This window comes from Poecilia formosa, unplaced genomic scaffold (assembly GCF_000485575.1).
Source record: "Poecilia formosa unplaced genomic scaffold, Poecilia_formosa-5.1.2 Scaffold61, whole genome shotgun sequence".
Lineage (NCBI taxonomy): Eukaryota > Metazoa > Chordata > Actinopteri > Cyprinodontiformes > Poeciliidae > Poecilia > Poecilia formosa.
In genome coordinates this window covers 210,541-234,887 of record NW_006800000.1, presented here as the reverse complement: position 1 = coordinate 234,887, position 24,347 = coordinate 210,541, and the positions used below count along the sequence as shown (strand labels likewise).

General features: G+C 40.3%; 1 protein-coding gene across 2 annotated transcripts in view; it reads right to left on the bottom strand.

Moving 5' to 3' along the window:
• igdcc3 (immunoglobulin superfamily, DCC subclass, member 3) overlaps positions 1–24,347 on the bottom strand; it is a 60,080-nt gene that overhangs the window by 28,237 nt on the left and 7,496 nt on the right. The window lies entirely within an intron of this gene.

Genomic DNA, 24,347 nt, shown 5'->3' with positions numbered 1-24,347 from the left:
CTCGCTAAATCTTTTAAATAAGACATGATTTTATCAGTCAAAATTCCCAAGGAAATCCAAAAGGCTCATGGCAAAAGGTTTTTCACAAAATACTTGGAGAAAACTGTTGTTTTGTAAGATGCAGATGACTGTAAATGAATTGGCAACCTGTCCGAGTGTATCCTGTCTCTTGCACAGTGATGGGAGACCAATCCAACAAGAACAGACTGACGGATATATGGATGGACTGATAGATGGACAGATGGACGGACAAATGGACGGATGCTTGATTTCAACAATTCCAATTTTAAAGAAAACCCGTCCAATGCTCCAAAGCACTCTTGGATCTGTCACATTTTTATAAGAGTACACTGGTTTGTATCGGTTTCCAAGTGGGAAGTGTGTGAAAGTGGATACACTTTGTGCAGTATATCCACAATGTGTGTACTGAACTTTGTGCAGAGAAAATAAGTGCAGTATACAACCAGAGAAAATAGAATAATCTTGGACAGAACAGATGAAAACAAAAACTCATGAGGAGGTTAATACTGTAAATCCTTAGAGAGAGGAAGAAAGTGTAAAGGCAGAGAAATGCTTTGTAGGAGGTTGTTCTACAGCCAAGGTCTTCAGAAGAATGACAAGAGTTATGATCTAGAAATGCAAAAATAAAAAAAATAAAAACTTTTAACTTTAATCGTTCCTTCTGAACTCAGCGTGGAAGCTGGTTCAGGAGGAAATGAGCCAGAAATATAAAATCTTCGCTTCAAGTGTTTGGTGTATTATTTTGTTATAAAATCTTATGAATTTTTCATTTTAAGCAGCTATTTATTGTCCAAGCATGTTTACAAGCATTATGAGTGCGATTGTCAAAGACACTCGAGCAATACTTGCTGTTGAAGGCTGTATTTGATCAGACCTTGACTTGTTAATCACATTGAACAGGTCCTACCATAAATGTGATAATCTCTGTTATAATCAAATATTTTGTTACATCTACATCAACTGTGGTAAAACCCAAAAAGTCATTGCCAAAATTTTTTGCTATATTTACAGAAGCCATTTGTATTACTATCTGGTTAACCCACTGCAAGACTGTGCCTGAGGCAAAGTCTGGAGGAACAGTTTGTTATTTTAACACTTTCGAAGGTGCTGATAAAAAATGGAGATACATGGGTAGGCATGCAGGCAAAGTCCTCCGGGCAAAAATCCAGCTGTTTCAAAGCTGTGTCTTTAACATAGAACTCTTGAAGTAGCTTGTGCTTCCTTACAGTTAAATGAATGATGAAACACAGTCTATTCCAAATCAAATCAGTATTTTCGTCTTTGACATTGGACAATGTGACCTCTGTATGAGTTTTGGTTCATTTAAACTGATAAATAGCATCAAAGTCTGAGAAACATCCCCCCCCAGCATGATGCCTAAGCCACAATGCTTGCACAGTTTGAAGTCGGTGTTTGGGGGTCGTCTGTGGCCTCAAACAGAGCGATTTTGCTTTCATCACTCTACAAAATATTGTTTCTCTTCAGGTTGGTCAATGTGTTGAAATAAAAGCTATTTCAGTTTTAAGCTTCATTTTCACAGTTATTATGAACACAGCTGTATCTTTGGCTGGAAGACTTTAATTTCAACAAATGGTAATTTTCACCAGTGAGATTTTGCAAGATGATTTTAAAGCAGAGGAGTGAGTCACAAAAAAACACAGCGGTTTATATAATGTACAGCAATGTCTGAATTTACTGGGACACTTAAACATTAAAGAACAAAAGGAGACAAAAGGGTACCACTGCCTAAAGGAGCCATCTTGTGCATCTTTGCCAAGTACTCATGGTGCACGCTGATTTGGCTCTTGTGTGTGTCCTCTGACACACACCCCTAGCGGGCCCCACCCTTGGCCCTCATGCATAAAACATGGGGTTCTTTAAGAGGCCCTTGCCCCCTGCAATCTCTCACAAAATCAGACACAATTGTCAGAATCACAATAGGGAAACATATACGGATAAATGTATACAGGAAAGGGGGACTTGTTAACTGTCTGCACCAGCTGTAAAGAAAAACAGCCTTGAATAATCTGCAGTGTGTTCAAGTCTTTTATTGTTAAAGGTTAAAATCAGTCTAGAAATAAAGCTCAGCTATGGCCACCGTACATAAACATATGTTAATGTAAAGAGGTGGTTTGACTAGAGCGCACCATTTCAACCCCCCCCTTCGCTGAAAGAACAGTGAGGCGCTCTCACTCATCCCAAAACCTGGCCCCACCGGACCTGTTCAGCCTTTGTTTTTCGCTCTTCCTTTGCTCTCTGTTGACAGACACTCACACATGATTAAAGAGTGTCCACTACCAGCGTGACGCCGCTGGCTGAAATGAAGCAGGTCTAATTGCCGCAATAGAGGAGAGAATGGACGTGGTGCATGCTAAAAAGAAACCCATACACAAGTGCACAGGGAGGAGATCGCTCCTTCAACATATGTTCGACAGTTTGTGACAAAAGAAGAATGATTGAGGGAATAATATGAGGAAGGGCTGCAGACAGGAAGTGTGAAGCATGGTGTTTTCAACAAGTAGCTGCACTGTAAATCAGATTTTGTCAAAAGTGAAAGGGACTGTCCCGCTGGGTGTTTCACGTTAAACAAAAGCAGTCCGAATCGAGCAGAAATCCGCTTGAAAATCAGGCTGAAAGAAATTTCACCTGCATATGCCTGAATATTTGCAAGCGGGAACAAAGACCTAATAGCAAATGCATGTGGTTGGGCGGTGTTGTGCAGGTATTGTTCAAGAATTTCAAGTTTAAACTCGACAAACCAGGTCGTGTTTACCCGAACCTAAAACTGGGGGATTAAAGGCACTTTCCTGTCAGCAAGTTCAATCTATTTAATGAAGAAATGCAGATTAAATGGTGATTGTTTCAATTACCCCTCTGTGAATTGGTTTGTTTTTTTTGGCCTAATGAGCCAATGTAATGATCTTTATTACTCAGATTCAAACACAGAGGCACTTGGGTAACATACAGATCAAATACCTGCACCATTATCAGCAACACTGCATGCTGCGGTGGCCAAATCAACCAAGAAGATTAGCTATTTTCATGTATTTTACAGCTCTGGTGATGGTTTTTCTTTCCTGTGGTGGGAATGATTCATTGATACGACAGACGTAATGATGCCATCACATGCAGACAAACGTGCTGCAGCAGCAGCAGTCGAACCTGCAGCTAGAGGTGTTATACTGTCATTGTACTCCCGTCCTTTTGCCTCCAGCCACGTCTGGCGTACATCTGCGCTGCACTTGATCGCGCTCCTCACTCCACTCCCACGAGTCCTCTCAAGCCTGTGACATCATTAAGCACATGTTGTTCAAGCTAGTGGTGGTGACTGCTGCACCCACCCTCGCTCTGCTTTGATAAACGAATAAAACCAAGATGAAACCAATAAATAATGGAGAAGGTAAACGGTGCAATTCCAGCTTGGACTTCCAACAACCTCAAAACAGGCATCCCTTGAAGTAGTAGCAACCCCTGCGACGGGGCCATGAAGAAAGCATTGTTATGCAGATATGATATTTTATTGGCAGACTGCCCAATCGGGACCCCACCTCTTCTCCTGTCGGGCACCCAGTGCAATACGTGAGCACCGCCGTCATCCATCTGCTGATTTGTGCGCGATGCTTATCATCTAAGGAAGGATGGGCTTCACACACACTGACACACTCTCATTCCCCCCCTTTAATGCACTGTCACCATGACACCTTCCTGCATCGGCGCCCGCGTGAGCAAAAGCATCAATTTACCAGAACATCTGCCAGGGGAGCCGAAGTGGCAGATGTTCAGATGAAAACGGGGCTTAGGAAGCAAACCAACTGATCACTTATGGTAAATGCACCCAAGCTAATGTACCTGTAGTAAAATTTATAAGGCATGACCTGGCAGTTATTTCTGGCAGTCAACCTTTACGTTTTACTCCTTGTGTTACTTTATGAAGAGGAAAACCTCCATTTGGCTTTGGGAGAAAGACACTGGACCACCCTGAATTAATGCACAACCTTAAAAAACCCGTTTAGATCCCAAACAGTATCTGGACAGTGATTGTATTCAAAAGCACAATTATAACGAATGACCTCTAAAAATTGACAAAACAATGTTTCCAAAATATCATTTTAAGATGTGTAGCCATCCAAAATGGCTCACAATTTCGTCATCTGCACTTGTGTGTGAGGTTCCTTTACAGATGACCTCATGAAACTCAAAATTTACCACCTGTTCTAAAACATCTATTCAAAAGATCGACTCATATGCACAACAAAGAGGACTAACACTTGAATCACAAGATAAAGGTAAATAACGAGGGTGTTTGTTTTGAAGATATATGGTAGAAGTAGATTAGTGTTGTCCACTGTTGGATAATTTATCACTCATGGATTGCCCTTGGTATACATTCTCAGTCATTCAGTATGATGCAAAGAGAGCGGACATATTCTCTTGTCTCCTGAAGACATTTCATCTCATATCCAACAGGTTTCTTATTTCTGAACATAAGAGCCCCACTCATGACCTTACCTGCCCTTTTAGGGTGATTGTTCTGACTACGATTCATAAGCCTGAAAAATAGAAGAAGTCAAGTTTCCTTTCACTGAAGCACTTAGAACTATCACCTGTGGGCAACAAACTGTGTTGAGTCATTTTAAGATAAGTTATATGTAAAGTTATATTGTTATTTTATGTTTTCAAAGGTAGTTCAACAAATCAGTCTTTAATGTCACCTATTAGGGTGCAATTAAAATTAAAATGCAATTAAAATGGTGCAATAAAAAATGTAACCCTCCAAGTCAAATACTCGTGAAGTCGGCTCCAAAGCAACGCATTCAAACACCAAGACAAAAGGTTTTTGTTTCCAGAAATGTTCACAGATAAATACAAATTTCTACCCCCTTTAATAGTCAAACTTGTTCTCTTAATCAAATACTTCATTTCACTGTTCAACCAGCTGAACTTGAATTTCCCCTGTCAAGTAACGCAATGTGTTTGAGAACAATTTAATTGCCTTTTCTGCTTGCGTTGCAAGTTCGTCTGCATCAGGCATTGCAGTGGTGTCACCGTCTGCTTGTTGTTGTGTTGATCAATAGCATGGAGCTGGTGTACTCCAAGTCAAACATATTAAGACTGATGGCTGCTATAGGAAAGGTCTGCAGAAAATGGGTGTGGCAGCAAAAGGGAAACTAATACCTACTCAAAAAAATGCTTAATATGTTCTAAGGCACAGTTTACCTTGCTCCATATGTTGCTGTTCCTAAAAGGATTCTGTACAGATGTTCAAATGAACAGAAAACGTTTTGTGAAACATCAAGTCTAGTCACAGGAAGCGTGTTTATTACTTGACGTGGCCCTATATGTGGTCATCTATCACCTGAGGAACATTTCTAGGATTAAAGCGCTGATGCAGTAGACGGTCTACTGCAAGTCACCAAAGTGTAAAAGTACAATGACATCAAATGTCTCTGATCGCTCTTTCTTGACATGTCCAAAAAGTCTGTTTATGCAACCTTATGTATACATGTATACATGTATACTTGCCGATACATGTATATTTTATATATACATGTATCGGCAAGACGCCGATACATGTATATGTAAAATAACTTCATATTACTACATATTGCGTACTGCACCTACGTCTTTGTGAGGCCTGGTGGATGGGTTCACAAAACAGAGACGCCAAACAATATTCATTTTCACTCGTATCTAATATAGAATTCCTTACAAATAAATTCTGGTACATATTTAAATCGAGATCATCAGGCTGTGATGCAACCCTGCTGACCACTAGAGAAACCACACAGCCCAACTCCTGCACAATTTATTTCAATCCACTACACTGTCTTAGACATGAAACGCTTACTTAAATTATGCATTATTAGAAAATCTCCTCTCGTGCTTTTAATCAATTAATCAAAATCTTTTAGAACCAAATTACGCTGGTTGCTGATGCCTTAGTGCTGTCTTTCTGAATCAGACAAGATGTGATTAAACAAAATGTCAGTGTTTAATGCTCTTGGGAAGGCATGCGTAGGTGGAACCAACACGTGCATTTTAAATGTCGTACATGCATAGATAGCTATTACAGAAAACATTGTGACCATAACCCATTTGATGTCTAAGTAAAATATAGGCTTTTCAACATAGTATCCATTACTGTCATAACAAACATTGCGAGACTGGCTGCCAAACGCTGAACAAACACTTAATCAGTGTAATTATGCAGTGTAAACACAGAGGTAGCTCTTCGTGTTGCATTATCAATTTGCAGGATGCTGAGGTAGGCAGATATAATGGCATGCTGCACAATAACATGATGGAGAGGCACATTTCTCAATGTCTGCTTTGTTTTTTTTTTTTTCCGGCGGGCCCTCCTCACCCAGCCCATCGACCTCGGAGACAAAGCTGGGGCCTCCTCAGCTCCTCGCCCAGGCTACCACACCCCTCACTCCAGCACCACCATCAGCTTCCTCCGTGGCACACTACCATCCGTCGTTCCTCCGGCCCCTGCTCCGCCCATTACAAGCCCCCCACCTTAATGCTCCCACCATTCACAGTGGACCTAAATCTCACACTTAGCGTCCTCCACTCACTTCAGCATGCAGACCCTAATTAAAGGGAGAGCCATTAAAGCTCAACAGATGCTGAAAATTAAGGGATTATTCAAATGATTTCCAGTCACGGCTTTGTAAGATTAGGGACACGCACGGGAGAAAGGAGAGCGGATAACAGCAGGAGGGAGCAGGGAGGGAGGCAAATATGTGAGAAATAAGAGCTAGAATAACAGACAACGGCGACAAAAAAGAAAAACGGGATTAAAAATGACATATAAGTGTTTCTTCCTGCCAACTCTTTTGATACGGCTTCTTTTCTAATGAAAACCATGTTTAATAAGTGCTTGAATATGCAAAGACTCACAAGTAATTATTAGAGGATTTGATATGTGAGAACAACAGAAAGAAATGCAGAAAAAGCCATTTCTTTGTATTGGTTCAGGACCCACTGGTTGTAAAACTCATTAAAATCTTCAAACTTTTCCTCACTGCAGTCGGCGACGGCTTGAATAAGCTCAGAAATCTCCTCCGCTTTCCAAACGTGGGCTCAGTGTGATCCTCGCTCTGCCTATCACATGGTCTTGTTTACCTTCAAATGCAGCTGTCTCTCTTTTCAACATGAAATTTGCATGGTCCCCGTCATTAACCGATGTGAGTCGTGCATGCTCTGAATGCGAGTAGCACTGGCACTTTGCCCTCTCCCATTCTTACCCTGCACAGATATACAAAACCTAGATGTGCCGTTTAGTTTTCAGTAGATGCAAGAACAGTCCTTCAGCAATATATTTTGAGCATAATGCCTAAGCGTTGTGAGGACAAAAACTTGCACATAAACACTTGTGAAATATACATTTATTTTTTTGTGATATGAAAACCAACTGCAGCTCCTTGTTATAAATGTAACATCCTTACAATGAAATTCCCTGCAAAAGAGGCCAAATATTTGACAATGACAATATTGTGATTTTCATACGGACATAATTTTCAGAAGCATTTGGAGGAAATATTCCATTGAGATGATGGGATACTAATGAGAGCAGCTGTCTTCAGAGTCTTGCCAAGTTTGTATCAAAGCTGGAAGACAAAAAGAAGTCAATGTGTTTGCTACTGGCTGCTGGTGGTTTTGATGCTAATGTTCCCAAATATCAGCTAAATTTATGACCCGTCAAAATTATCGCAGAAAGCACTTTTCATTTCATTTGCTAGGAAAACCAGAGCAGTGGCAATATGAAAAAGATCAATGTATAATGTAAAAGCATGAATAAAATGTAAAATGTGTTATTACTGTCTGACATTCAATATGACTAAAATTTTCCTTTTTTAGATCAGTTTATCACTGAAATTGTCACTGTATGCGCAATGCCAGAATAATGACAGAAAATATGTTTAGAGAGTTTTTTTATTAAACGGTCACTTCTCCTCAGAAACAGGAAAAGTGAATACAAAAACTGACAAAAAGGGAGGATTTGGGGAAAGAGACACTTCAGTGAATGAGAGTATTCTCCCATTACAGGAGCTTCAAACCGTCTTCTTGAAAGAATTTGATCTCCTCTTAACTCAGCCCCTTCCTTAATTTGTTCCTCTTCCAGATTACCATCTTAATAAGGACATTGAATGTGGGATAGCTCCAGAGGGATAAAGTCCTATGAAGTCCCTTGAAAGTTTCCCACTGACCTCAGCCTGAGCATTTTCTTAAAGGCACAGATTTTGGGGGTTTTTAAATATACTTTTACAATCTATGCATACAGTGCTTTAGCTCACCACATCATGACCAAATTGATTTACAGAATGGTTTCTTGGTGAAGCTTAGAAAATGGTGATATTTACTACTAACAAGGAAATGCCAAAAAAAAAAAAAAGAACAAAAACACAATTTAAAAGCTGGAAATTCTTGCATCATCATGAACCAGACTTTACTGTAACTCGTCTCGTGTTTTTTATTTATTTATTACTTATATGTATTGATATTTACAGAATATTAATACATATACTGAAGCTCAGAACTGAGCTTCTCTTTACCGAACCAATATGAGACGAGCATTTATGCAGTTCCCAATGTTAAATATAAGGACTTTTCAAAGAGAATTCTCTGCACCTACTTGTGGGAATTATCAAAATGTTCTTAAACAAGGTAAATCTCTTTATAGCTCAGCATCAAGGCCACTTCTCAGATATAATATTGCTCCAAGAACAGCTCTGATCTGTTGAGGCACGGTCACTAGACACCTGATGGTGAGCTGGGTTTGCAGATGATTATGTCAGTCTTGCAAGTTGTGAGCAGGGACTTCTATGGAGCTGGATTGTTTGCACTGTTTATCCCAAAGTTGCTTGATTGGATTAAGATCTGAAGAATCTTCAGGTGAAGTCAACACTTCAAAGTTTTTGTGTTCTTCAAACCTTTCTTGAAGCATTTTTTGTCTTTTGGCAGCAGGGTGCACGGCCTTTGTTTTTAGCTTAGGATTTGCAGGGGAATCTTACTTAGTTTTTCAGGCACAGATAATAAAAGGAAAAAGGAAAACTGGATAAATGTAGAGCAGAAGCTATTCTTAGTGGGTCAGGTTTTGGTTCTCTAAAGGCTGATGATTTCCCACCTTTTTTCTTTAACTTCCCTGACAGCTGAGAATAAATGTTTTAAGTTAATGAAATTCATTTCTCTTGAGCATTTCAGGGAGCAGCAAGCCTATTGTTAAGTGTGCTCAAATTTACAAGCCGTGGAGGAATAAATTCACATTACCTTTCTCATAAATGCATTCAAGCTCACACTGAACAATGCTTATGATGATGGCATCCTTTTTTTGTCAGTTCTGGAAATATGCTCTGAAAACCATTATTCTCCAGGCACTTATTGCCAAAAGTAATGTACCTTAAAAAGCTGTAGACACTTTTCCTTTCCTCAACTTATTGTTGCAGGAAAGGAGGCTTCTCAGTGCCAATTCTCTATTTGCCCAGAGGCCACATATCTAATTAATATCACCAATACATCTGCATTCAATGATCTCCTTCAGAATTCAAATGAGATCCCTCTTCCATCATCTAGCACTGTGCGAGAGCTCAAGCTCGCAAGAACTATAATCGACCAGTTTACCATATTCTCACTGCGGTAAGTTAAAACATACACCGTTCAATCCTTGCTGTTGGTTTGTTTTTAAGAGTTTGCGATATTTTAAGACATTTAGGTCCAATAACATTTATATTCAAATGGAAATGCCATTAAATTCCTCTTTAGACAGTCTACGCCCCCTGTTTTGTGAAGCCAGAAATGAGTGAGGCCCTCAGACAGACGTGGCACTGAATAACAACCTGGATGGACATTTGGCATCACAATTCTCCTCAGCCTGACACTCATTACTTCCCCCTCATTAGAGGACAACTGTTGGTTAGGGAGGCCACTTTGAGGAGAATGTGATAGATTGCTGCTGAGAAACCCTTTTTTTAAATTCCCATCACTGTTTCTTGATCAGAGATCGCTGGTAGAGAGAATACGAATTCAGAGGAATTAATATACCATGTTTTGTGAGTGTTTTTTTTTTTCCCTGGGAGTGCAACATGCAGTGTTATCTGTCCATCTGACCGTGACTTTGAGGGGGGTTGGTCTGATCCCAGGGGTAGATGGATGACCCTGCATCTGGCACTCCCACGGGAAATCTAAAAGAAGCAGGGCGGAACCAGCCCATGCGCTCCACTGCGTCTCACAGCGCCCTTTAAAACAGGGCTCCCCCAAACGACTGCAACAACTGTGTAAATCTCACGCCTTCGCGCCCCCCCCGACCAACAGGCACAACAACAGAAGCCCAAAGAAGAGGCAGGTCTGCCGGACCTAAGAGGTGGTAGCTCCAGCCTCGCATTTATCCCTCTCTCACTGCCTGGGCTGATTTACAAATCCTCACATCACAGCTTCCAAGAACGTGGGCCCGTCAACAACCGGCACAAACAAATCTATCATCAGAGCTGCAACAGGGATCCAAACTCCAAAGCTGTCTGTTTATCACAGATCTACATCCTTTGGGGTTGATGATGAGAGCACTGTTTTTTGCAGTAAACATCAGATGCCGTTTTTGCGAGAGGTCTAGTTTGAGGCCACATGTAGTTAAAACAAGAAGCAACAATTTAAGTCTTTTAAAAGAATAAAATCCGGAATATTTTAAATTCCAAGCTCTAAATAAAACTACGGAACAGTTAGTCAAAAAAAGACTTCCTTTTCACAATTGTTTTTGCGTGTTTTGAGTACTAAAATTATAGCAGGGGCTGAATACAGGTTAGCCTACTTCTTAATATCCCTGGAAAAGTTATACTTTAAAGTAACATCTCAATTTCAACAGGTAATATTTGTCTGGGAGAAATAGTAACGTTTTGGAGCAGCCCAGTTACAGTCTCAACCTGTGGAGGGAGTTGAAGATGAGGGTGATGGAAACGAGGCCTTCCAATCTCAGAGACTATAGAATAGAATTGCCCTTTGGGAGTGGGTCCATTGTTTTATATTTTAGTATTAACTTGTGATTGTCTAGTGACCTGCAGGGTGACCTGACCTCTCACCTCCTGAATGCTGTAGATTGGCAGCAGCACCTTTGAACCCAACAAGAATAAAGTGGATGCAGAAAATGTATGTTTTTGGATCTTTTTTTCTCAATGCATCCTTCCAAGAATGACAAGTAGACTTGTTTTTTTAATTTTTTTTTATCATTGATTCTCTAGGACCCTAAGGTTGTTCATCTTTGAATCAGGTAAGATTGAAGAATAGAAATATTCATTAACCTTAGACCAACGACCAATATATTTACTTACTACAGTGGTTCTCAAACTTCATATTCAAAGACTCATATACTTTTCCAGATAACATTAGTTCTAGAAAAGTAGTGAGAAGGAAATATCTTCTATTTAATTTGCTTACAACCTACAAACTTAACAGTACTTTATGCCTGCATCTGTTTGTCTTTCACACCAGCTGTTCTTATTTTATTGATGGTCTGTGATAGTTTTGTGTATATAAGCCTCCCAGTAATAATTATGCTCATAATGCTTTTTGTTGTTGTTTAAACAGCCACTTATATTCTGTCCCCCCCATGCATTAATTTTGATTTAGAAATATGAAACAATATTCAAAGTGCACTTCACCTGAAGCACTTGTTGGTTTATCATTTATATCTAATGAACTACTTATTTTGGCACACACAGCTGCAGAGTCCTTTGTTGAAAACAAACCTCGCCTAAGGCAGGAGTTTGCAGAAACAGCAGGCTACTGTTAGCTCCCCTATAGCTTGATATAACTTGTTGATGATTCCGTTTATGGCATTTTTCTTTGACATTCCAACTGTATGCAAACAAAACTTACCTTCTCCTGATAAATACATGAAGCTCCTTGCTTTGAACGTTCTAAATGTTGACGTGTTTTAGCAGCGGGAGAACTAGAAAATTTATATTATTTAAACTCTATTCCATCTAAACATTTTGTTCCGCAAAAGAGACACCAATGCAAAGGAAAAACAACAAAAAAATGCATTTCAATAAATGTATTTAGAAGCAGAAGCTCACCCAGTTTATCCCCAGATCTCAAACATTAAAAACGTGTCCCACTTCATTTAAAAAGTCACATTCAACATGTAAGATCAAAATGTTACACATTTCAATCTCTAGACACAGTTGCTGTTTGGTCCAGATCAGAGAGTTGAGACTTGCGATCACATTTTCTGTCATGGACACAAAACTGTCTGTTTTTCTTTTGTTCAGCTCAATAACATGATTATAAATGCCAAAAATGAATAAGAAATGCTTAACATGCACAGATGTAGAATCCTTATCACAAGCATGCATCAGAAACCAGATCCAGCCCCACTTGAAAGATGGCGATGCACAGAAATAGAATTAAAGTGGTCCAAAGCTTCAAACGCCATATGGCAGAGGAGAATGACAATGGTGATGGAGCAACACAGTGTGCCGGGGTTATCCATTAAAGACCTCTAAGTCAAACATTTGTGTGCACAAGCCACTGAAAGGGAGAGGCTCAGTCATTTCCGAGAAATTATCCTTGTTACTTGGACACGGGACCTGTGACACACTCACTTCTACTGAAACTCTTATTCACTCATGATAGCTTATGTAAAGAAAGGGTGAACAGGCATGCTATCATTTAGTCACATGTACAGAAATTAGTCTCTCTCTCCCTCTCTCTCTCTCCGTGTTTCTACTACACACACGCACACACACACACACAGAGACTCCCTCTCAGCCGTCCCTGCGCCATCATCCCAACTGACAGCAGTAATGAGTTTCTTCTCTGCGTAAGCCAACTGGCACCCACTCAGGGGAATTTTTCAGGCTGAACTGTGGCCATTAATCACAATCTCGACCAACACGGTGCCATAACGTGTGTGGCAAACAGAGATGTGTTCGAAGGTTGATAGGGGGGCACAAATGTATAAGCGGCAAAGGAGGAGCTGCCGATTGTGTTGACGACAGAGAGAACGACTGATTACGAAGGTGAAGGAGGAAATATTACAATTTTTAAGTTGGGAAGTGTTTGTCTTTAAATTAATGAACATCAGTTCAACTATTTGGGGAAATAATATTCTGTAGCATCAGTTATAATTAATAGGTTAAACAAATTACTAGGGACATGTAAAAACAAGAAAAATGTGAGCAGAAGATGGAAACTTAATTGAAAATGTTATGGAAGATACTGGGAAGGCAATAAAATATACACAAAATAATTTCAGGGAAACTGCAAATGGCTTCAGCCCATCAAAAACATGTAGCGTTTAACATAATAACCATGAGGACAGCTGCCCTTAATGTATAGCAAATTGCCACCAGCTCATTTCGCGATACGAGGATGTTGTCACCAGCACATCCTCTTATCGCAGCAGCTGGAAATTCAGAGTTTCCAATCCATTCCTTACATTTTTGTTATCGTTTTTAGCTTCTCTTTTTGCCTCCACTGAGATTGTCAGCGGACTGTGGTATTCGAGGATCACCCAGCCCCCAGCTTGCCTCCAAACTCGCTAATCCTGCCGAATTCATGGTAATATCCAATCAGTAACCTCCCTATCTTCTTTTGTCCACACACACACACTTATGGGTCTCCAGCCACTCCCACCGCACGGAGCCGAGCTCTCAACGAATCACGGAGAAAAAAAAATAACCTTAACTCAGGCAGCCAAAAAGAGAGGCGAGGCAGGAGCAGGTCATTATCATTCAATGTTACCAGACTTCGGGTAAGACATGATAGACCCTTTGTCTTTCCTGCCGACTATACAATCAAGATATGCATATGAGCGTATTCCTTCCATTAGATAATGAAACACGTTTTGCAGGAATTGCGTAAACAAAGAAAAGCCCTGGATTTGCAGATAACAGATATTCTTGCTTTTTGGAGTGACAAATCCAAGCCTAGAGCATGAGAACATTCAAATAAATGTGATTTTGGTCCTTATGACAGTTTCCTATACATAAACAGTCCAAAGATTGTCCAAAAATATAAAAATGTGCATATCCCACTTTGTATCCCATACAAAAAGGATGTATGGGATACAAAGTGATACCCACTAATGTGAAAACGCATTGGCAACCTGTAGCTCCGACTCTCCAACCTTCGGGTTTATCAACTCGGTCTCCTCTCATGGTGGATGGGAGGGGCGCTACTATAAACTGTCAGACATAAGCACATATCACTGGCTCGTCCAGCCCAGCATCAACCAGCTAACCCTCTAAAGCTGTCTCCCCACTCACAAATAATGCCCGTGCTGGAAAATGGAGAGGGCTATTACGCTACACGCATCATGTTTCATCTTTTCACGCCAAGGCAATGAAGCGGTCTACCTTGCGACTCACTAACGCATGACATAAAACTACTTCTGTAAAGAAAAAAAAAAATCCAGACAGATTCATAAAAATGATTAAAGGCACCAGCTGGTAAGGTGATACAAATTTCCGACCTGCAAAGGAAAAATAAACATCTCATCTTTTGATGCTCGCTGAAGGAGAACAATTTGAAGTATGTCTGCAGATGGAGCCTGAGATTGCTCCACTAGTTGTGGATGAAATTAAATGTTTTTAGTTAGGATTTCACAGAGAAATAAAGACCTCCGCCACATATCTGAGTCTGCATATGTGCAGACTCGGCACACACGGCGCAGTTGCTTTTTTGAACAAGCTGCTAGCAGTCGGTCAGCGTACGTACGGCCACTGAGCACATGTCCCTGCCAGGGTTTTTATACGATCTTAAGTATTTATAATGCACACAGAGATGAATTACAAGTCTGGGGTCTGGAGAGCAGCATTCTGGCATTTTCTCACGGCAAAGGCAGACTCTGTGGAGCTAAGAGGGCACGTCCACTCTTTGCATCCTTATTCTGGTCAAACGCCAACCCTGAATGCAAAGCTGTCGGGGTGAGGAGGTCACGGAGATGGAATGTTACTCCATGGCTCAAGGTCCACGCTCCAGAGCCATAGAGACCTGGAGATCGCTCGAGACGTCAACATGTTCTGTCTCGATATTTAACATTCCAATCCTTCTGTACAATTAGTACAGAAGGATTGGCATTTCACAAAGGATTAATCCCTGATTAATGCTGATGTGGTTTGTGGCTCTGTTTTCCTTTTTCAAATTGGTCTGTATTTATTACGCCATGAGGAAAACATTTAGTTGAAATACTGTTTCTGAATACTGCGATGTAATCATATTTTCCTGTCTCTTTTCTTCCTTCTGAGTCACAAAATCCCCATCATTGTTTATTAGCTGTAGCCTCGCAGCTGCTAAAATTGTCTTGATCGTTGGCAGTGAAGGCCCATCCATCAAGCCGAACATATTATTGAGATGTAGAACTGTCTTGTAAGGCACTCAAAGTGTTTGTTTAAAAACGTCCGCCTTCACCTTTCTTGCCATTGTTCTACACTTGTTAGCATTTGCGCAAAGTAAGAGTGAAAAGATTTTCATTATGATTCAATAAGCTTCAACTGTCCTCATTCTGTTCCCATTTTGCCGAAACAACATTCCCCCGTGGATCACTGTGTGTTTTTCAAAGAGGTAAAACACACTTCTTCTCTAGCATATAAATTATAAAACAAGAAACACAACAAAGTGGATTAAAATTCAGGCCTCCTGGGCCCTGTATTTCTCCAGCCTCCCTGAGTCTTAGAAGCAGCAGAGTTACACACAGCATACAGGTTGTCAGGGAGAAACTGGCCATCCCCAATATCTTTCATCCTGTGCCATGCAGCAGTAACCTCCTCTAATTGGCTCCTGTGGAATTTATGTTATCCCCAGTGACCGACTCCAAGCATGCAGCAGCCTGACAGGCTTTTGACCCCAAACACTTCAGCGTTTTGGTGACAACTATGGAGGAAATAACGGAGAGTAAAGACTTTGGATTTCACAGAGTCCATGCTCTTAAGACAAGATCTCCAATTTTGCCGTCAGACTATAAGGTCACTAACAACTCACACATGCAATAGCTAATTATTTTTATAACATTAACACTTCAATAAAATTCAAAAGTGATTTTAAAAAATACTTACGTTGCTTATAGAAAGCAGTAGAAATTGAGGTATTCCTGCTTGAGCAGAAGTGATACTTTTTAGGTCTGCAGTCAGAGCAGCAGTAAAGGGATGATGTGTGCAGTCACTAATTCCTGTCACTGTGGATCAAATCACTGCATTCCTACAGAACATAAGCACTCTAATTGTGAGAAGCGAGAAGATTTTTAGCCTTGAATTTTTGGCACTCGCAAAGACTCACTGGAGAGGTAAAATATTTTGGCATTGTGGAAGAACAATGAAACCAGAAGCAAATGTGTGCACCTTTTGAAATTACTTTTAGAGTTTGGACAATGTGCTTATGTTTCTCTTGTCCCTTTCAGTGGATTACTGTGTTGTTTGTTTAGGAGACATGGGGGCTGGAGTTGGGATGCAGCAGCAGGTTTGGGCCACTTTGTTTCACAGCCAAAGCCAAGGTCACTGCCACTGCCCCGGGGCAAACACACTGGGGGTGGGGGTGTCCTCTGGGGATATAGGAGGAGCTGCACCATTGGAGGAGGGGAAGAATAATGTTAGGAGATGCAAAAGAAGCAGGCTATTCTGCACTAGTGCACACAAAAAGGTCAAAGTTTCCCAGATAACTCCCAACCCCCACCAACAACCACCCAACCCCCAGGGGGACCTCTGACCTCTGTGAAACAAAGGAGGGGGTCTGTGTGAGAGTCGGGGTGCGAGGGGAGACACACCCACCCAGAGTCAGCAGTGACAAAAGGGGCCTCAGCCGCTGCTAGCTGAGTCAGCCAGGACAACAAATGCTGAGGCCACCGCCACAAAGCAGAACCACCACAGACTGAACACGCAGCCCCTGCCCGTTCCCAGCCACTTCACCAGCCCAAGCTGCACAATGAGAGCTGTGCTGAGGCGAGAGGTACCCCCAAAACACACAAACACGCATGCAGCTGAGTGGGGGAAGAGATGGCGGAGGCCCAAAGCTGCTGCCTGCCCATCACTGCGTAGCCTTTTGTCTCAGTCTCTTCTGCTTATTGGCAGAAAGATTTCCTGATCCCCGTTTAAATATCGTGGAGAACTGCACCGAGAGGCATACGTTTGTGGCATACGTTTGTGTGTGCATGTGGCTGTGTTTGGGGAAAAAAAACATCTACCAGTGGCTTCACCTCTCTGCCCCTTTTCACGTTTTCACACACACAAAACAAAATTTACACCAACGAGCGGACAGGAAGAGGGAGTTTTTGGGCTTTTATTGGTGGACGCCGCAAACCCTGTAAAGCGTTTTAACTGCGCAGTCTGGCCATAAAGCCTCTGTTAAGTGTAGTGAAGCGCGGTGACGGGGCAGAGGCAAGAGCCAGCCGAGTCAAGCCTGCAGTCACTGGAACACCAACATACACACCAAGGACAAAAGACCACAACTACTGCTTGTTTCGTTAGCTGAAAGGTCTAATGATGAAAGGCATGTTGGTTTGTTTAACTTGAACCTAAACTTCACATTAGCACAGTGTGGGTTGGTTCAAATCTGAGGATGTAGTTTTAATGAGGACAGGGCAAAGGGAAAAAAAAAAAAAAAAACTCATTTGGACTCGAGTCTGCCTCGGATAACCTTTGGTCCGGACTCTGCTCCGTCTCCTTTCACCTCTCACCTCTATTACTCTGGAATTCCTCCCTTGAGCCCTAAAAGGAGGCAGAAGGAATTTTTGGCCCCCTATTCATTTGTTTGTTTGAGGATTGCTGGGGTGGTCTGGAGACCAACAGAGACCTTAACAACAGATTCCACACAACCAGCAGAAAAGCGGAAAAAACTGAATGCCAAGTTAACAGATCTTGATTTTTTTTACAACTCAATATTTGGCTTACATAATTTTTATTTTATTTTATTTTCCCTTCCAAGGATACAGAAAGTATATGCAATAATTTTTTACAAGATCCAAACTTTAAAACTATGTATTTTTTTTTTTTTTTAGTTTTTTTTTAACTTTATTTATCTGGGAAGAAAAACTGATGAGATTCAAAATCAGTGCCCAGGTTTGGACAACCAAGTGCTAGGAACAGTGGTGTTTACACAAATACCCACGATAAATCCACTTGGGCATCTTATGACACCAACAAGAAAGTCACTTGATTGTTATTCTTGCTCATTCAAAAAATAAGACTGCTTTGGATATTTAAAAAGCGATTATAGGTAAACCGTGTTAATGATCAGCTGTATTCTAGATACATTTTAGAAAAGCAGCTGCTAAGAAAGTGCTCACAGTTGGGGGGGGAAAAAAGAAAGGTCAAAGTTTGTGAATGTCAGCAGTCTGCATATCAAGTACTGACTGATTTTTTTTTCCTCTCGCACAAAATGTATTTCAGGTTTCCCTTTGGAAAGATCAACCTGAGTTTACAAGTACTATTTGTCATCATACAGCCCAGAGAACACACTCATAGATGGAAACAATGTATAGCAATTAATGCATGATGCATGCATTAAAAAAGTTAAATATTTACATCACTCTTCCCCCCAACCCTTCATCTACCTCCCTAGTAGCTCTATTCACTATTTAAGGCTGTTTACATGAGGGTATATTTTTAGAGCACAATACCCATTCTGCTCCACACAGCAGCTCAACTGTCTGACTTTGAAGGAGGTAACAGAGTGCTGGTGTATATTTCTTCTGTACAGAGGGGAAGTCTTGTTGGCACACTTTCAGTAAATAAGCAACCCATGTGTAGCTGTTTTGTTGATTATGCTGATGATTTTTGGGAAATAGGTCGACTGGAATTCATGCAAATCAATTCAAGCCAGAACAGATCCCTTTTTGTTACCCAATATGCAGCAATATTACATTTCTAATAAAACATCATTAGTGATGAATGCTTTTCATTTTAATATATGATTAGCAGTTAACTGCATAAAGTGACTGAAAGTGTAATTAGCTTAGAAAACCTCTCTGAAGCCCTGCTTTAAATTTCATCCTATTCTACTCTGCCACATGAAGACATATGGCAGTCTAAGACAATAAGACTGCAGTCTGCGATCCCTTGGTGATTTTCCACAGCTCCAAGGTCAATGATGTGTCATCCTCAAGAATAATTGAGATTCACTGGGCTTCTTTCCCACAGGAGAGTTAGACAACTTTGAGCATTCGTCAATGAAAATATCAAGAACTGTCATGAAGGGTTCAGAGCAGCAGTTTACTCAGCTTCTTGACAATGAAATAACCCCCAGAGGACAAAATGCATCCTTACAGAAAATAGGATTTTCATTGCTCTGAACTTGACACCATTCAAAACCGTAGACTATAAATCAGAAAGTTTAGCATGAAAATAAGCCGTTATCGAGGATGCAATGAAATAACTGCTTGATACCTCATTTTCTGCAACATGGCTCAGTATTGCTGTGGTAGAGACACAAAAACATGGGTGGTTAGCTAGCTAAGTGCAGCAATGGAGGATTTTTCAGTCTTTTACCCCATCCATCCACTTGTCCACCCAACCACCAATCTTTTGGTTTTTTGTGAGGCAACAAGTCCAGGACACAAGTCTAGACTTCCCTCTATAAAGGTAGCCCTGTAAAGTTTATTATGGTCTAGTCCAACACATTTTTAGACAAGTGGCAATGTGTAGTCTACTCAGTGAGTCCAAGTCTGCTTTTGTATCCTATTTTGTAAGTGGATATGACTAAAAAAAATCTCTAGAGGTGCATCCACAGGCATTACCGTGATCATATGCTCCAGTAACTTTAGCCGACTTCTTTCGATGCAGACCAGAAGCAGCTTTACTCTTCGCTCCGTCAAGGGGATCAAACTCCTTAACTTATCTTTAAAGCTGAGTCCATTTACAATCTGAGACTGCTTTCTTTTAGTCATAATCCATCTCATTGCCATAGGTGAAGGTTGGAGGATACATAGAATGGTTTATTGAGAGCTTTGTCATTTAGCTTAGCAATTCCTTCACTGGATCAGTGTCTACATAACTACAGACAAAGTGTTAATGTGTCCTATCCTTGTCACACTCCATCCTCCTATCACTTAAAACCAAGACAACAAGATACTGAAAAACAACAGGAAGCATAGTGAAAAATTGAAATTATTCCATTTAAATGAGCTGAAGAGAAGAAGGCAGAGTCCATGCTGGGTATCAAGGATTAAAAGTAAATGTAGAAAGGAATTACTACAAGCAAATAAATGACCATCCCAAGGTCATATTTTCACTACCTCTCAATTTGCCTGCCTTTGCTTCCCTGTAATCTATTCTACAACACACCAATGATTAACAAAAAAAAACAAAAAAACAATCGAGTTGGTCAAGATCCTGTGTGTCATTATTATCAGTCATCCATACATTAGTTTGGGGTGGACTGCTGTAGACGGCACCAGTTTTCTATTGTGGCATTTCACAAAAAGCGATAAAAACATCTTTGTGCATTCTGTGGCAGCATCTCTGGGACTTCTTCTACAGAGGAGCTTTCATGCTCCGTCTCCTTGTCACAAAACAAAAAATATTAATTAAAGAAAAACCCTTTTTGAATCTATCTGAGTCACAGACAGACAGACAGACGGAGCACTGACTTCATCATGACGGACCACTGTGAGTCAAAATCAGCACGCATACCAGACCTGTGCGAGGTACAGGGCAGCCATAAACTGTGTCCATATGTACTGAGATCCTGTGGTGCTTACAGGAGAGGAATACCAATGAGAGGAATGATGAGAGAAAGGCAAATGAGACAAGGATGGTATTTTTAACTGTGTAGGAAAAATAGAAACATTTCTGCTTAAAAAACCCCAACAAAAACAAAATATAGTGGGTATTACTTCATGCATGGCTGAGCATAATCCAAACCATGTGAGAATAAAGAAGAAAAAACAAATTACATTCAAGTAAACATGCATCCATTTTCAATTGTCAGTACTATATTTGGTTAATTAATACGACAGGAGAGACAATTTGCTCCTTTGTGAGCAACGGGGGTGGTAAACAAGGGGTTGAGGGATATTAGATTGAGGGTGGACCTCAACAGGCTGAGAGAAAGAGAAAGATAAAAGGAGATGGCAGGGATGTTGCTCCAGTAATCTTCGAGGCAGGATACTGTGAAAGCAGTCGGAGAGAGATAGATGGAGCTCGCCACAAAACAAGCCCTGTCACGTAATCTGACATCAATGCCACACAAATCACTTTCACTATCTACTCATGATAAACCATCCACAGAGCTTTAAGAAGTCAGATGTGACATCTTTGAGTGCTATCAGGCCTGGAAGCACCCTATATTAAAAGGTACACCTTCTGCGAATTTAACCGACTCCTATACGATGCTTATTGGTCACTTCGCTACAATCTCCATGGCTCGCAGGGTCTTTATTTAATCCATAAAAGCCACATTGATAAAAACCACCTTCGTTATCTCAATGCAATTTATCTAATTAAAAAAATGCTGACACTATGTGTTCTGTAAAATCTCTACGAGAAAATAAGACGTCTAGGTAAGTGGTGCTTTACTACTGCTACGACAAGCTGTCATGGTGCGTTGCCTGGTGATGCAGTTTTTGCTATGGGGGAGGGAAGGGCAGCGGCTGGGCCCACTGTACGGGCCTTGTCATTCATGTGAATGATAAAGAGCTTCCTGACCCCGAGCTAAGGAGGAAGTAATAGAGGAAGTGGGGAAGACAGGGAGAGACACACAGCAAGAGGAACCCACCATAAAAGAGATAACCTTTGGATGTGGAAAAAAAAAAGTTTCTCAGACCGACTACTGATTTATATGGGCAGCAGGGAGTCTGTCCAACACCAGCCACCAACAGCGAACCTCCACAAATGGTTGTCAAGCAAATGAAAAGTGAAATTTAAAGAGGGTGATGGTGTGAAGGGTCCGACGGAGGCTTTATTCACTGGGTGTGCTTTAAAGGGGCTTTGGTAAATTGCGCCACACACCGCATCACAGTGATACAAGTCAGAGCTTTGTTCTGGGAGAAAGTAAGACACAGGAAATAGCCCTCCAAAAGACAAGACCAAATACATTAAAGCATGCTTGTCTTTCAGAAGAAACACTTGTCAAACATATTTCTTTTTTTAATTTTAAAATCAGGAAAGAAGAAAAGACACAAAGCTCATGCAACTTTCTATACTGAGGACCTGCAATTTTACAATCCAGTACATTTGAGCATAATCAACTTGGTTACAGAAGTAAAAATCGGAACAGGTGCAACTATAAGAACACAGAACGAGGAGCAGGTGAGCACCGAGAGGTGAGGAAAATTGTAATTTTTTTAAAGCAAAGAGTCGAAGGAAAAAGACAATTAGCGAAAACTCTGCAGCAAAGTTATCTCCTCTTATTATGGATGATCTTTATAATTGTGCTCCACAAGGCATCCAGAGTCAGCTATATGAACTAAAAGGGGTTTCTAAAGCATCACAACTTTGAGACAAAAGAGTGAATTATTGGAAGACGAATATAAAACTCTAGCTTGTGCTTGGTTGAACTATAACAATTTAGTCATTCTACACTTTGACAAAAGAAAGGTTATCACTTTAAAAAAAGTATCAGAGGTGAATAGTCAGAATGATGTGAGTTCCACTAATCCTCCACCAAACAATACAAGTCAAAGACAAAGAAGAGAATAAAAAAAAACAGAAGCTCACTATAAAAGAAGTCAACATGAATTCTGAGATGTTGATTTTTTTTTTTATAAGGAGAGATTATTACTGCATCCAGCTCTTAATTAACACCTCCAAACCATTTAATTATAAAAAACGTTTCTTTTAATATTACCTTTAAAGATTAAATATGTGCTGCAATTTCATGTTAAATTACAACACCATAAAATCATGTCTAATTATCCCACCATTCAGAGTCACTGACATAAAACTCAATCACCAGCCGAGGACATTAATGTCAAACTGGATAACTGCATCAGAGAATCTCTACTTTGTCATCATGTTTTTTAGTCCATTTTTCAACTACTAGCAAAACTGGTGGAAAATCAAATTTTATCACGGGAATCATATTTTGGTACCAGTGGTAAGGATGCGTAAAAGACAAGTAACTTTATTTTTTCTCACAATGAAAAAAAAAAAAAAAAATTCAAACAAAAAGGTTCAAACCGTTAATTTGACTACAATTAATCAGTATTATGAAATCGTAATTTAAAAAAAATAAATAAATCACTCCTCACACTATTCTTGATTAATAACATTGCTGCAAATTTGTATATCCCCTGTTGGGTATCAGATTACTCAGTTGTCTTCTAAAACATTTAATTAGGTTAGAGCAAATTCTCTTTGAACAATATCACTAAGATCCTCAGCCTTCCGATAAGCTCGTGTCTTCTTGTTCCTACAGGTTTTGTAAAGGATTTCATAAACTCAAACATTGCTCTGCTTCTTTTTTTATTTAAGAATTTCCTGCTTCAAAGAAAGATTCATTTGTTTTGAGATTTTCTGAAGCAGGGTTAATTTTACTTTACTTAAAAAAAAAGCATAATCATTGCCTGTAACTTGCTGACGCACAAAGAGTACTGCATGTTTTCTACAACCAATAGATCTGACTCATGTTGCCTAATATTTAAAAAAAAAAAAAAAAACAGACTTCAAAAATTCATGTCTTAAAGGTTACACGTTGTTTGACAGGAACCAACCGTTGTGATAAAGTGACTTTTCCCTCTCTGTTAGAGACATCCATGCTAACCTCTGTACCCCACAGAGCTGAAAAGCTATATTGGCCACAGTGGCACAGCAGTATTCTGTCTACACATGGTCTAGGAATCAACAGGCTTCTGTGAGCTTTTATCCATTTCTGTCTCAGAGAACACAAGCCTTAACTTGGCACAGTATGGAAGACTGCATTATCGCTTTAAGCTGCTGCGGATTGTGCATCCCTGATGCCTTTGATTTCAAGTGGGATGAGAACTTCATGCTGCGATATGGTAGACAAACCAGGAGGACTGAGCGTCAGATTGTCTTACAATGATCTGATAGAAATGAGGTAAAGACGAACCATGGCAACAAAAGCTTTGAACTTAATGAGGATATTGAATATTTTCTAATAAGGACTTTGGTTGTTAGGTTGGCAAAAATCCATCTTGATGCCTGTACCAGTGAGTAGGTCGCTAAGTTGCTACAGCTTATTTCACTCTTACAAAGCAGTCTGGAGAGCCTCAGCATGAGTTCTTGTTAATGCTTCAGTCAGAGGCTTAAATTTCCAAGCAGCACCAGCATCAGAAAGTTCATTAAACGCAATGATTTATATTAACAATTACACAGCTAGACATATTAAAAACATTTACATGCACAGCAGTACTCAAAGTTAACTGGGACTGGTCTAAAAAG